General features: G+C 46.0%; 1 protein-coding gene across 4 annotated transcripts in view; it reads right to left on the bottom strand.

The window, feature by feature from the left end:
• Window positions 1-13,781, bottom strand: part of Dag1 (dystroglycan 1) — a 67,438-nt gene extending 53,657 nt beyond the window's left edge. For 2 of the 4 annotated variants that reach the window (XM_075964627.1, XM_075964631.1), the window contains exon 1: window positions 13,480-13,628. The gene's annotated coding sequence lies outside the window, so the exon portion shown is untranslated. The other 2 variants (XM_075964629.1, XM_075964628.1) reach the window with 2 other exon arrangements.
• Window positions 13,782-15,024: the final 1,243 nt, after the last annotated feature.

The raw sequence follows: 15,024 nt of genomic DNA, 5'->3' as shown, positions 1-15,024 counted from the left end.
AGAGAAGAACACTGGTGAGCACCCAAACAGAAATAGAATTACCATACTAACCACCACCAAAGAAGAGGGCAATGTCACTTCAGTCTCCTGCCCATCTCACCCATTAGTCATCCTGCTTGTCAAAAGACCATTGTAAGGAAATTAAATGCTTTATGCAGTCCATTCAAGACCAAAAATTATGAAATTTCAGAGAGCAAAGATGTAAAATTAATTCCAAAATCTTTTTCTTTGGAGGTGCACAGCGCAGGTGTGGGGGGAGTGCAGTGCTGTGTGCACAAGCAGCCCGTCAGCCACAAGTGCCATCTTTCGGGAAAGCTTGCCTTGTGGCTGGAAACAGAATCTTTCACTCAGACACAAGGCCTAACGTTTACTCTAGGTGATGGCCAGTGAGCGTCAGGACATTAGGATTACAAGCCCTTACCATAGAACCATCTTTTGAGGAAAGCTAGAACTCAAACTCAGGTCCTCATGCTTATACAGTAAGTTCTTTATGAACTAAGCTACCTCCTCAGCCCTTACACTTTGTCCTGATTCTCTGAAAAAGGGTCCCATGTTGCCCAGGCCGGTCTTGAACTCAAGATCCTCCTGCCTTCACCTTCCAAGTACTGAGATTACAAGTGTGTGGCACCATTCCCAGTTTTGTTTTTCTCAGTGCTTCCCACCCACTTTCTTTGTATCCCCAGCTAGCCTGGAACTTTCTCTGTAGACCGGGCTGACCTTGAACACACATAGATCTGCCTGTCTCTACCTCCCAAGACTGAAGGTGTATACCACCATGCTCACCTCTGAGTTTTTTGAAACATATTCTCATATAAGCCCAGGCTAGCCTCTAACTTAGCTATGTAGGTGAGGCTGGTCTTAAACTTCCAATCCTAATGCCTCCTCCTCCCAAAGTTGGGAAAACGGGTATGCACCATACATATATATTGAACAGCAGTGTTTGTTTTTCACTTAGGGTTTCTTTTTTCTTACTTTTATATTTATTTTATTTATTTGTATGAACATTTACCTGCATGTATGTATGTACACTATATGTGTGCCTGCAGTCAGAAAAGGTCAGAAGGATCAGATCCCCTGGAACTGGAGTTATGGACTGTGAGCCACCATGTTGTTTCTGGGCCAATCCTAGGCAATCCTCTGCAAGAACAGTAAGTACATGTTGCCATCTCAGAGTCAGGGTCTCATGTTGCCCAGGCCGGTCTTGAACTTTTGATTGTGTGTGTGTGTGCGCGCGCGCGCGCGCATCTATGTCTAAGATTCAGGTTGGCATCATCACCCCAGGTTTATGTAGTCCTGGAGAGTGAACCCAGGACTTTATGCATGCCATGCCTAGCAGAAAGAATTCTCCAAACTGGGCTACATCGGCCTCTCTATTAATATTTTTTAAAAACCAAGATTCTAATGGGAACCGTCTACTGGATACTTTTCACTTTCTTTGTTTCTTCTTCCTTTGGGGGGGGTTGTTTCTGAACAAGGTCTCAGCTGGCAACCCAGGGTTGCCTGAAATTCACTAATTCAGTTCAGGTTTGTCTTAAACTTCAGGTTAATTCTCTTACTTTAGCCTTCCCAGTACTGAGATTTTAGGCTTGAACAACTACACCTGACTTGACTGTTTCTGAAGATTTATTTATTTTTATTTATATGTGTATGGGTATTTTACCTGTCTGTATATACATGTCTGTTCACAGCTGGGCGATGGTAGCACACGCCTTTAATCCCAGCACTCGGGAGGCAGAGGCAAGCGGATCTCTGTGAGTTCGAGACCAGCCTGGTCTACAGAGCTAGTACCAGGACAGGCTCCAAAGCCGCAGAGAAACCCTGTCTCGAAAAACAAAACAAAACAAAACCAAAAAAAAATACATGTCTGTTCACAAGTGTGTAGTGCCCGTGAAGACTAGAAGAAGGCAATGAATGAATCCTATGGAACTGGAGCTATAAATGGTTGCAAACTGCCATGCGGGTCTGGGTTCCTCAAAGCTCTTAACAACTGAGCCATCTCTCCAGTCTCTTCAGTTGAATTTGGGTTTTTTGTTGTGGCTGTTTTGTTTTGTTTGGATAGGGTCTCACTACATAGTCCTTACTGCCCTGAAACTTGCTATGTAAAGCAGGCTTCTCAGGATTAAAAGCATGCTCTAACTCCTGACTCCAACTGAGCTATTTCTTTTAAAAAAAAAAAAAAAAAAGTTTTTTTTGTTTGTTTTTGTTTTTTGCCAGTGGTGGCACTTGCTTTTAATCCCAGCAGTTGAAAGGTAGAGGCAGGTGGATTTCTGAGTTCAAGTCCAGCCTCATCTACAGAGTGAGTTCCAGGACAACCAGGGCTACACCTAGAAACCCTGCCTCAAAAAAAAAAAAAAAAAAGGCAGGGAGTTTATATTTACTTGAGAAGGGGATACCACAGTGTATGTGGAAGTCAGAGGACAATTTGTGGGAGTCAGTTTGTTCCTTCCGCCATGTGGATATACTCAGGTTATCCAATTTGATGGCAAGTGTCTAACTGCTGAGCCATTTCATACTTTTTTCAGTTGTACCTTCTTAGTCTACTGTTTCTTGAAGTATTAATTCTGTCCAGGTTGGAAATATAGCTGTTTGCTGAGTGCTTACTGAATATGTATGAGCCCCAGGATTTGATCCCCAGCATTTATGGCCTGAGGTGGTGGTGCACACCAGTGATCTTAGCACACGGGAGGTACAAGCAAGAGGATCAGAAGTTGAAGGTCACCTGTTATTTTAGCAAGTTTGATTCCCAACAGTGAGTTTGAGGCCAGCCTGGGCTATAAGACCCTGGCAGGCAGGCAGGCAGGCAGGCAGGTGGGCGGGCAGGCAAGCGGGCATGCATATATATTTATGTGTATATGTATCTGGGGTAAAAATATAAATCCGTGATAGGGTATCTGCAGAAGAGGAAATTAACTCCACAAAGTTATCCTCTGGCCTACACATGTGTCATGACACATGCATGCATGCCCCCACAAACACACATCATCCACATACACATTTTAAAAAATATACACACACAGGGGCTGGAGTGATGCCTCGGGTTAAGAGCACTGGCTGAGGATGGGGGAAGGGGGAGGGAAACAGGAAGAGGGAAGGAGGTGGAAATTTTTAAGTAAAAATAAAAAAAAATTTTATTGCTTTGTCCCTTTGGTGTAATTTTAAATAAAGTTTATAAGGTATAAAAAAAAAAGGAGCACTGGCTGATTACTCTTCCAGAGGACCCTGGTTCAATTTCCAGCATCCACACAGAAGCTCACAACCATCTGGAACTTCAGTTCCAGGAGACCTCCCTCACACACACACACACACGTAGGCAAAACACCAAAGCACATAAAAATAAATAAATCATTTTAAAAAAACACACACACATATGCATACATATGCATAAAAATTTAAGTCAAAATACCAGGCATATTAGCACATGCCTATCATCCCAGCACTGGAAAAGCAAAGGCAGGGAAGTCAGGCCTTCATAGTAAGACCCAGATCAGCCAGAGCTAGAATGAGACACTGTCTCAAACAAAAAAAACAATAAAAGAAAATATGAGCCAAATGAAGTCACTAGATTGCCCAAGTTTTGTAGAAATTTACTTCACAGAATAAATTTGCCATCTTTGCTCTCTATAGTTCATAAGCTTGTGCCACTGCAGCCTATCCATCTCTCTACCCAAGGCCCAAATCAAAAAAAAAAAATGCTTAGTTATCAAACCCAAGCACTAGAAAAATAGGAAACACTATTCATTAAAGCTAAATTAGGCCCTCTAGCTAGCTCAATTTTGTAAACTACTCTAAATCTCTATTTATAGAAACTGCTATTTGAGCAGTATCAGTAGTGATCAGAGTAAAGAAAGATGGATGGTCAAGAGGCAGAGCAAGTCTGTGACCCTGAGGAGTACTGCTTGCTTTGTTCCATTGGCTGCTTGGGGATCTTTACTGGTTGGCTTTCATTTCCGTGGAAGGCTGTCTACATTTCGAGACAGTGCCTCACTAGGGAGCACAGGCTACCTCTAGCTGCAGTATCAGTCTGAGAGCAGGAATTACAGTTCCATCACACCCAACCTAGGAAGACTGAATACCCTAAAGCATGGGCTGAGGGGGACCCAGTATGAAATGACCACGTTAACTAGCAGGACCATCTCCTTACTTCCAGCCTGTAGTGTTGACAATGTAACAGGAGGAGTGAAAGGATCTAATAAGAGCTGGGCATACTGGTGGGCGCACACCTTTGATCCCACACTTGGGAGGCAAGAAGCAGGCAGATCTCAAGAGTTCAAGGCCAGGCCAGTCTACAGAATGAATGAGTTCCAGGACAGCCAGGGCTACAAAGTGAAACCCTGTTTCAAAGAAACCAAACAACAACAAAAAAGAAATGGCTTAGAGGTGAGTGTGGTACCACACGGAGATGGAGGACAGCCTGATCTGCGCAGAAAGCTGCAGGACAGCAAGGCCTACATAGAAAAACTGTCTCAAAAACTGTCTCAAGCCGGGCGGTGGTGGCGCACGCCTTTAATCCCAGCACTCGGGAGGCAGAGGCAGGCGGATCTCTGTGAGTTCGAGACCAGCCTGGTCTACAAGAGCTAGTTCCAGGACAGGCTCCAAAACCACAGAGAAACCCTGTCTCAAAAAACCAAAAAAAAGCCAGGCGATGGTGGCGCACGCCTTTAATCCCAGCACTCGGGAGGCAGAGGCAGGTGGATCTCTGTGAGTTCGAGACCAGCCTGGTCTACAGAGCTAGTTCCAGGACAGGCTCCAAAGCCACAGAGAAACCCTGTCTCGAAAAAGCAAAAAAAAAAAAAAAAAAAAAAAAAACAAAACTGTCTCAAAAATGGTTGCAAAGATACAGAAATGGAGGCTGGAGAGATGGCTCAGAGGTTAAGAGCATTGCCTGTTCTTCCAAAGGTCCTGAGTTCAATTCCCAGCAACCACATGGTGGCTCACAACCATCTATAATGGGGTCTGGTGCCCTCTTCTGGCCTGCAGGCATACACACAGACAAAATATTGTATGCATAATAAATTAAAAAAAATACAGAAATGTTCTTAAGTGGAAAGAGGTGAAAAGGCGGGGAAAACGTGGACCAACACAGAGCACACTTTCAACCACACCCTATCTGCATTAATTCCCACTTCAAGGTCCTCTGAGGTTCAATACTCTCAAGTTCTCTTGCTCTTTGATGCTCATACAAAGTCTCTTATTTTCTCTGACACTCTGGAGGTTTATAACCTGTGCAATCACAATCTGCAACTACTTAAGTCTAGTTCTCATAGCTGACATCCTATCTAGGTTAGGCCTTGCTCCTATTTTCAATACTTCTCCCCCTTTGTATCTCCTGTAAAGCAGTCTCACTCATCATATATGTAACCCAAACTGGCCTGGAATTTCCCAGTCTCCCAGTACAGAAAGTGCTAAGATTACAGGCATGCACCATTATGCCCAGCTAAGTCCTCAGGCTTTTTTTTAACCTTCCATAAAATGGGCCTGTTGCTACTTGCCATTCCACTATGTTAACTGTACCCTTCATCAAGACAGCTGTAAAAGCTGGGTAGCAGTAGACCACTGATCCCAGTACTCAGGAGGCAGAGGCAGTTCAAGGCCAACCTGTCTGTAGAGTGAGTTCCAGGGAAACTCTGTCTCAAAAAGCCGTGTGTGTGTGTGTGTGTGTGTGTGTGTGTGTGTGTGTGTGTGTGTGTGTAAAGGAGGCTATAGAACTACATATTATAGAACTGAGCGGGTAAAGGAAAGAGGATCAAGAGTCCGGGCATGCCTACAGAGTGAGTACCAGGCTAACCTGAGCTATACAGAAAGACCTATCCAGAGGGAGAGAAAAAAGTTATGGAAATCAGTCATGATGATACATACCCATAATTCCAGTGCTCTGGAAACTGACGTAGGAGTTACAAATTTAAAGTCAGCTTGAACTAACAAAATTTTGTCTCACAGGGCAGTGGTGGTAATGCACACCTTTAATCCCAGTACTTGGAAGGCAGAAGTAGGCAGAGCTCTGAGTTTGAAGTCAGTCTGCTCTTTATAAAGAGCTAATTCCAGGACAACCAGAGCTACACAGAGAAACCTTGTCTTGGAGAAAAAGAAAAAAAAATTTGTCTCAAAAAAAAAAAAAAAAAACAAAAAACAAAAACTGAGGGATGAGTGGCCGTTACATGTTTGGAGATGCAGTTCAGTGGTAAAGTCCTTAAGTCCTTGCCTAGTACGCCCAATTAGTTAGCTTCCTCGTCCATCCTTCCCGTTACCAAAACACAAGTGTTCTTCATGGCCAAAGTGATCACTTTTGTATTCCAAGTCTCTGCTTAGTCAGTCACTTCCTGACCTTTCCACTCAACAGGTCCCATACATTCACAAGAGTTCTGTCTTAAACCCTGTTTCTCTCCACCTCACTCCTCACTGCTGACTTGGTTCAAGTCCACTCTCTCCCCACAGAACCAAAGCAATGGCTTTTTTTATAAAGATTTACTTACACATATGGATGTTTTGTCTGCATGTACATCTGCATACCAGAAGAAGGCATCAGATCCCATAGGACTATAGTTATAGACAGTTGTGAACGGCCCATATGGGTGCTGGGAATTGAACTCTGAACCTCTAGAAAACCAGCCAATGCTCTTAACTGCTGAGTCATCTCACTAACCGGGATTGGAGTTCAAGGCCAGTCTGGCCTACAGCCAGAGCAACACAGAGAAACCCTGTCTCAAAAAAAAAAAAAAAAAAAAAAGCAGAAATTGACCCCATCACAGCTGTACGCCAAGACATTCAGGGCTCCCAATTCCTCTAAGTTCCTCTATGCAAGCATTCTGGATCCAACCCAACCTTCCAGAACCCCCCAATGACTGTCAAGTCTTTTGTCTCTACTTACATTTTCTACCACAGACACTGACCTTCCTGCTACTGCTTTTGCCAAACTAAGACTTCTTGAAGGTCCAGCTGAAGTTTGTTCCCCAACCAGGTCCTAGGACCTAAGCCCTTGGCTTTCTTCAATATGGTGCCAGAACAACTAGCATAGAACTTGAAAAGCAGTAAGGTTGTGTTTAAAGACGGGGTCTCGGGCTGGAGAGATGGCTCAGTGGTTAAGAGCACTTGCTGCTCTTCCAGAGGTCCCGAGTTCAATTCCCAGCAACCACATGGTGGCTCACAACCATCTGTAATGAGATCTGGTGCCCTCTTCTGGCGTATGGGCATCCAGGCAGGCAGAATGTTGTATACATAATAAATAAATAAAATCTTTAAAAAAAAAATTAAAAAAAAAAATAAAGACGGGGTCTCATGGTGTAGCCTGGAACTCTTTATGTAGACCAGGCTCTGAGATTAAAGGTATGCAACACCACACCCAGCCAAGATTTTTTTTTTTAATTACGTATCCGTGTCTACAAATGCAGATAGTTACCTACAGAAGATAGTAAACTGTAACTCAACCAAAAAAATAAATAAATAAAAATAAAAAAAGCCGGGCGATGGTGGCGCACGCCTTTAATCCCAGCACTCGGGAGGCAGAGGCAGGCGGATCTCTGTGAGTTCAAGACCAGCCTGGTCTACAGAGCTAGTTCCAGGACAGGCTCCAAAGCCACAGAGAAACCCTGTCTCGAAAAACAAAAATAAATAAATAAATAAATAAAATAAAGTGTAACTACCTAGAGCTGAAGTTACAAACAGTTAGGAGCTGCTACACATGGGTGCTGGGAACTGAACTTAGGTCCAAGAATGGCGCTTTCAAATTATTTTTATTTTATGTGTATGGGAATTTTGTTTGAATATACCATGTGTATGCCTAGTGTCCAGAAAGGCCAGAAAAGGGTGTTGGATCCTGTCCGTAACTCCAGTTTCAGGATTGTTAACCACCATGTGGGTGCTGGAAATGGAATCAGGGTCCTCCAAAGAATAATAGGTGCCCTTAACCACTAAGCTATCTTTCCAGCTTCCTCCAACAAGATTTTATTTCCGAAGGCTGAATCCGGTGGCAAACATCTTTAATTCCAGCAAGGGTGATGGGGACAGAGATGAGCTCATCTGAGTTGGAGACCAGCATATAAGCTCCAGGCCAACAAAAGATACATAGTAAGATGCTGTCTCAACCACCCTCCAAAAAAAAAAGTTTATTTCTACTATATATGCCTATAATCTCAGCATCTGAGAGATGGAGACTGGAAGAACAAAAACTCAAAGTCTTGGACTATACAGCAAGTTCAAGGTTAGCCTGGGCTACAGTAAGACCTTATCTCAACAAAGACCTGGACTCTGAGATGGCTGCTCACGTGCTCCTCAAGTTCAACGTGAGGCCCCATCACCTCTCCAGTATTACCTCTTACATCCACCACTAGAACCCCAGCTTGCTATACACCAGAGAAGACTCAACGGAGCCCCCCTTACTAGTATAATATAAAACAAATGCAGATGGATAGTCAGTCAAACATTCAGCCTGGGTTTAAATACTGATTCTAGCCAAGTATGGCAGTACATACCTGTTAACACCCAGCATCTGAGAAGCTGAGGCAGGAGGATCAGAGATTTGAGGGAAGCCTAAGTTAGATAGTAAGACTCTCAGAGAGAAAGATGATACACGGGGCCAGCAAGACAATCTCACAGGTGAAAATGTTTGCCTCCGAGTCTGACCAAGACCACATGATGGAAAGAAAAACTCCCACAAGTTTTCTTTTAACCTCCACAAACGCACCGTGGCACTCGAAGGAACAAACATACATGCACGAACGTATGTACTTGAACACACAAAATAAATACAATTAAAAATTTTTCAGGGGCTGGAGAGATGGCTCAGTGGTTAAGAGTACTGACTGCTCTTCCAGAGGACCCAGGTTCAATTCCCAGCACCCACATGGCAGCTAACAACTGTCTATAACTCCAAAATCTGACACCATCACAGATATACATGCAGGCAAAATATCAATATACATGAAATAAAAATAATTAAAAAAAGAACCTTTAAAGAAAAAAAAAAGATTATTTAAAAAAAATTTTTCATGCTGGGCATGTTTTTAATCCCAGCACTCATAACCATGAAGTATGCCAATGTCACAAGTTCAATGTTATCCTGAGCTACACAAAGAGTTCTGGACCACCTTGGGCCACATAGGGATATCAAAGCACCAATAACCACAATGAAAAGCAAAAACAACTGAGTATTTAATGGACAATTGTCTACATTCTGTCAATTATGTTTTAAATAAACGCTGATTGGCCAGTAGCCAGGCAGGAGGTATAGGTGGGACAACCAGACAGGAAGTAGAGACGGGTCAGTGAGAACAGGAGAATTCTGGGAAGAGGGAAGCTCCCTCTGCAGTCCTGTCCAGACAGAGAAGAAGCAAGATGTGACTACGCCACTGAAAAAGGTACTGAGCCATGTGGCTAACACAGATAAGAATAATGGGCTAATATAAGTTATAAGAGTTAATAAGAAGCCTGAGCTAATGGGCCAACCAGTTTATGATTAATGTAGACCTCTGCATGATTTCTTTGGGACTTAAACGACTGCGGGAACAGGGCAGAACAAGATTGGGCAGAAACTCAGTCAATACTCTACAACCCAGTAATTGTATTCTGGACATTTAGCTCAGAAAAAATAAACATCTATTTTCTTACAAAAATCTCTATATGTGGCCGGGCGGTGGTGGCGCACGCCTTTAATCCCAGCACTCGGGAGGCAGAGGCACACGGATCTCTGTGAGTTCAAGGCCAGCCTGGTCTACAAGAGCTAGTTCCAGGACAGGAACCAAAAAAAAAAAAAAAAAAAAAAAAAAAAAAAAAAAAACTACGGAGAAACCCTGTCTCGAAAAATCAAAAAAAAAAAAAAAAGAAAGAAAGAAAAACTCTGTATGCAAATCTTTAATGATATTAATAATAGAACTAGAAAAAAACTACAGGTGTCCTCATATTGGCTGTATACCAGAGGGTGGTCCTGAGCATCTGATCATATCGCCTGAACTTCCAGAGTTCTGGGATTGATGGCATGAGTCCAGATTCAGATGTTCTTGAAATTAAAAAATTATGCAATAAGCCAGGCATGGTGGCACACACACTTTGCACTGGGAAGAGGATCTCTGTGAGTTTGAAGCCAGCTTGGTCTACATAGAGTTCCAGGACAGCCAGGACTATTAACACAGAAAAATCCTGTCACAAAAACCCCAAAGAAAGATCATCTGGACATGGTGGTATACATCTGTGGTACTAGCATTCAGGAGGTGAAAGCAAGAGAATCAGAAGTTCTAGCTGAGAATCAGCTACACAGTCTGAGGCCAGCCTGAACTACCTGAAACTTTCTCTTAAAAGTATAAGATCTTAACAGTTAAGAGCACTTGCTGCTCTTCCAAAGGACCTGAGTTCAGATCCCAGCACTAATATGGAGGCTATGAACTGTCTGTAACTCCAGCTGAGGAGGATCAACACATCTTCAGGCACCCATACACTCAAGTCATACACTCACAGACACATGCACACACAGAATTTAAAAAATAAGTAAATAAATAGCAAAAGAAACACAAAAATTCCCAACTAAGTACACAATAAGGTGTGGAGTGTGACCTGTTCTTTCTTCAGTGACTCAATTTCCTCAACTAGTATAAGAATTTCAGGGAGCTAGACTGTGGTTCTGTGGATTAGAATGTTGTGACAAGCAAGAACTCCAGAAACAACAGGCAGAGCTAGCCAGCCAGCGAGTGCTAATTTAGGAGAAATAAAAGCCTCAAATTTAGTGAGAGACCCTGTCTCAAAAAATAAAGTGGAGAGTAATAACAGAGAGAATCTCCTCTGGTCTCCATATGTGTAAGTGCACTCACATAAATGTGTGCTAAGCCACACACATAAGTTTTTGAAATTCTTCTCCTAAGTATCAGAATAATGCACACAAACCAGAAATGCGTATCTCATCACTGACCCAGGATGTGGGAAAAACTACCTCCATCTGTAAGGTAAAAGACTGAACGTGCTAGGCATGATGGCTGAGCCTTTAACTCCAACACTAAGGAAACAGAGGGAAAGATCTGAGTTCAAGATCAGCCTAGTCTACAGAACAGAGTTCCAGGACAGCCAGGGCTAACACAGTGACTCCCTGTCTCAGGGGTTAAAAAGAAAATACAATGTTCCATGTTCAAGTAGGAGAGAGGGCAGGTATGTGAGACAGGGTCTCACAACACAGTCCAGGCTGCCCTGGAACTCCCAATCCTAGGGTCTTCTCTTATCTGACTCCTCGAATCCTAGGATTTACAGTTACACACTCCACCAAGCTACAAGTTTTTTAACAATCAAATGCTAGATCTCTCCTTTCCAGTCAAAGTCAACCCCCTCTAATTCCTTCAAACCCACCATTCTTAATACCTAACAGACCAGCAAATCTGTCAGTCACCCATTCAGGAGTCAGGAGTTTGAAAGGTGAGGATGGTGGCTTAGGCCTTCTCCCTGAACTTCCGGGGTAGAGGCAGAAAGCTCAGCAGTTCAATGCTAGCCTCACTACATAATAGGTTTACACCAGCATGGGCTTCAGGAGACCCTGTCTCAACAGCAAAAGGTTTGGAGGTCTACAACTGAGCCTACCCCCCAGAGGCGGTTTTAGATCCTTGGTCAGACTTAGACTTCTGGCCTGCACATTCCTGAACCCAGGCTGTCTCTCCCATTAGGCTAGCCATTCCCTCTCAAATGGCTCTTCCTTCCTCCTCTATGCTGGCTGACTTCACTACCAGAGGTCCTGACATCTCTCTCTGCCACTCCCTAAGTGACACCAACATATCTTTCTAAACACAGGCCTAGACTGTGCCACTCAAACGATAAAAAGTATTCCCAGGCTCCTGTACCCTATAAAGTTGGAGCTCCTATGTGCAAAGAAGGCCTCGAGCTCCCACCTGTCTAGCTGGAAGACTCCCAGGTACTATTTTAGACACTCATGTACATGTAGCTCCGGGTGAACAAACCTTTATGTCCCCCAGCTAATTCAGTGCTGGCCCTGAATGTAATGGTTCAGGAATTCTCTCTTCAGGTTATCATGGAAGCACATTCTATAGGCAGCAGCTACTAATCATGGGTTATAATTCCCACTCATTGAATCCCAAAATGCGTCCTTAAGGACAAAACAAGATGCATTACATACACGGGTCCCCAAGGCCTACCCAGAAGTTGGCAGGTAGTAAAGCCACACAATTGCTAAATGAATGCATTTTGCCCAATCAGTTTTTGTTTTGTTTTTAAGAACAGTGAGGACTTGTCCGCTGAGGTTGTCAACAGAGGCACAATTCCTGTTCGCACCCGGTGCCTGCCTGCATAATGCTACTCACGCCTACCTTCACACAGGATCCCACAGGCCTTGCTACTAACTCCCTGGGGAAGTCTGATTTCTCCAACAGCCCCTATGTCCTTTAAGCATGCAGGCCATGTCCTTGACTTCAAGGCAGAAAGAACTTCAATTCTTCATATTCAAACCATCGATTTGTACGCCTCCACAATCCGTTACTGCTTCAGTTCTTTTTCAGAACTGGAACATTCTAAAAGTATGTTTCTGACCACTAAGCATGATATAAGCTGATATAAATGCAACGCCCCATCTCCATCACTCTGCAGAACATCTGGAAGCACACCCAACTCTATCTGGAGTTATGTCCTATAAACACCACCCTCACTTCACGAGTCTGGCTTTCACGCCAGGAACTACTTCTACTTGCTTATTTAGGGAAACAGCAGGCTGGACTCTTAAGTTAGTCCTCTAGGCTATAAAGGTACTGCCCCAGACTAGGCAGACCAGTCAAAAACTTCATCATCACCATGAAAACTAATCCTGATGTCATTCAACTTAACAAAAGCTTCTCAAATTGCCGAGATTAAAAGATGCATTTTTAATTGCCCGTTGAGTTTGTCAATAAATGAACTTGGAATCATAGCAAAAGGACTCTGAGGCGATCCGGTGTTTCCTCTGGGAACATTTTCGAAGTATGCTCGCAAATGAACCTGGTCTTCCAAAGACCCACTGCAAAGGTAGTAAAAGAGGCTTCCAAAGAAGCGCAACTGAGGGGGAGGAAAGAACCCCAAGACGCCGAGCAGCTCAAAGCAAGAGGCGGGGGCGGCGCCCTTCCCAGCCTCTGGCAGGAGCCCCACAGCAGAGATGCCGCCTAACTGGGCCGCGACCCCCCTGGAAACCCGGAGGCAGCCCGCAGGCCGCACACACCCGCGGCCCATGAGCAGGCCCCGCGTTCCCGGGAGCGCGGGCCGGGTCTGAGGCCTGGCCCGTCGCCGCGGCGCGCAGCTCCGGCCTCCTCGCCCAACGCTCCGAGCCTTCATCCACCGGACAGGGAGCCGAGGGGCGGCTCCGCCCGGGCGGCGGCGCCGCCTCCTCACCCGCAAGGACGTCCGTGGCCGTGTCCCCGCCCCGGGCCGAAAGGGAGCAGCAGCAGGTGTTCCGCGGAAGGCGCGGCTGGCGGCAGCGGTGATCACGGCCCCAGCAGGCAGGCACACGGTGGCGGGGACGGGCGGCGCACTCACCCGGCGCCACGGGCGGGCCGCGGCAGGTGTTCGCTCCTCCGGGCCCAGGGACACCACCGCCACTCCCCGGGGACTCCGCGCGAAGCTACCGCCGCTGCCGCCCCCGAGCCCCAGGAGCGCGAGCGCCGCGCCGCAGCCTCCGCGCGATCACGTACCGAGCGGTGAGAGGGCGCCGAGCGCGAGGGCGGGGCGCGCGGCCGGAGCCTAGCAACCGCCTGACACGCGAGTGCCGCAGCCAATCCCGCGGCCGGCTCGCAGCGGCGCCGACTGGCCTTCAGCGCGCGGCCCGCTTCTGCCTGCGTCGCTCGCCCCGCAGCGCGCCGCACCCGCGTACAGGCCCCGCCCCGTCCCGCACCTCTCTGCCCATTGGCCTGTTACGCCCCCGCCCCAAAAGCCACGCCCCAATGGAGAGGCCCCCGCCCCCGAAGTCGCGAGTGGGTCCCGGGACACGCCTTAGCCAGTCCGGGTAGCTGGAAGCCCTTGGTAGCTGGGGTGGGGGAGGGGCACCCTTCCCAACTTCTAAAGAATAAACGAGGTCTGGACAGGCCGGCGAACCGGTCCGGCCACAGCAGGCCACCAGTCAGCTGCCCCTAATTTTCTTCGAGCAAAAATCGAGAGGTATCTAAGCCATTCAAACACTCAGGAAGCGCCCTCCGAATTGCAAAGGAAGAGGCCTTGTTACCCTACTCTTAACATGAATGGAGACGCTAGGGCCAGATCCGGGTGGGTGGGCAGGAAGGTAACCCATTTTTTAGTGCTTGGCATACAACAGGCCTCCCCTCCCCCTCCTTGGAAAGCTAAAATGCAATGCCTCCTCTGGCGCTCAAAATAGCTCTGACCCGCTAGCACAGGTCACTCACCCCCGGTGGCCCACATTCTTTAGATGGGTGGTTACTGCTAGAATCTGGCCTCCCTTTATGGAGGGTCCTAAAGTAACTTAACTCCCGGGACTTCCCAGAGGGCCCAAACTTTAGAGCCCGACAGTGGACGACGGCTGTGGAAATGGAAAGTGTGGTGGGCTCTGCTCCCATCCTACCCCATACTGCTAGAATGAATCCATTCATCCCTGGCCTATGGCCAGGCTGGAGTTCCAGACACACGCTCTTATCAGCAAGCACACTCTGAATACAGACCTGGCGGCTACTTTGCCTGGGGTTCCTGCCTAAATGCCAGGCAGGTCTCCTCTTCAGAAGTGCCTAGGAGAAACAATTTTCAGAAAAACCAGGAAGGAATGTGCTACCTTAAATACCTGTTTGTAATTCTCAATACTTAAGTGACTAGCTCATAGAGGCTAGAACAGAAAAAGGAACTAAAATCCAGGAGAGCAACCTCAAGTCTTCCCTTAGATGTTAAACTGAAGAGTTAATGGCTTCTCAAATTCCGACTCGAAGATTATACTATTTTAAAAAGGCTAATGTGGGGGCACATCTGTAATCTCAGCACACCGAAAGCTGAGGCGTGAGGGTTGCTGCGAATTTAAAGTCATTCCGGGCTACCTAAAGAGTTTCCAGGCCAGCTTGGGCTACCTTGTCTCTAAAACTAATC

The sequence above is a fragment of the Microtus pennsylvanicus genome, chromosome 3 (genome assembly GCF_037038515.1).
Source record: "Microtus pennsylvanicus isolate mMicPen1 chromosome 3, mMicPen1.hap1, whole genome shotgun sequence".
Lineage (NCBI taxonomy): Eukaryota > Metazoa > Chordata > Mammalia > Rodentia > Cricetidae > Microtus > Microtus pennsylvanicus.
The sequence above is the reverse complement of the archived record's forward strand: the minus strand, read 5'-3'. Positions and strand labels throughout refer to the sequence as shown.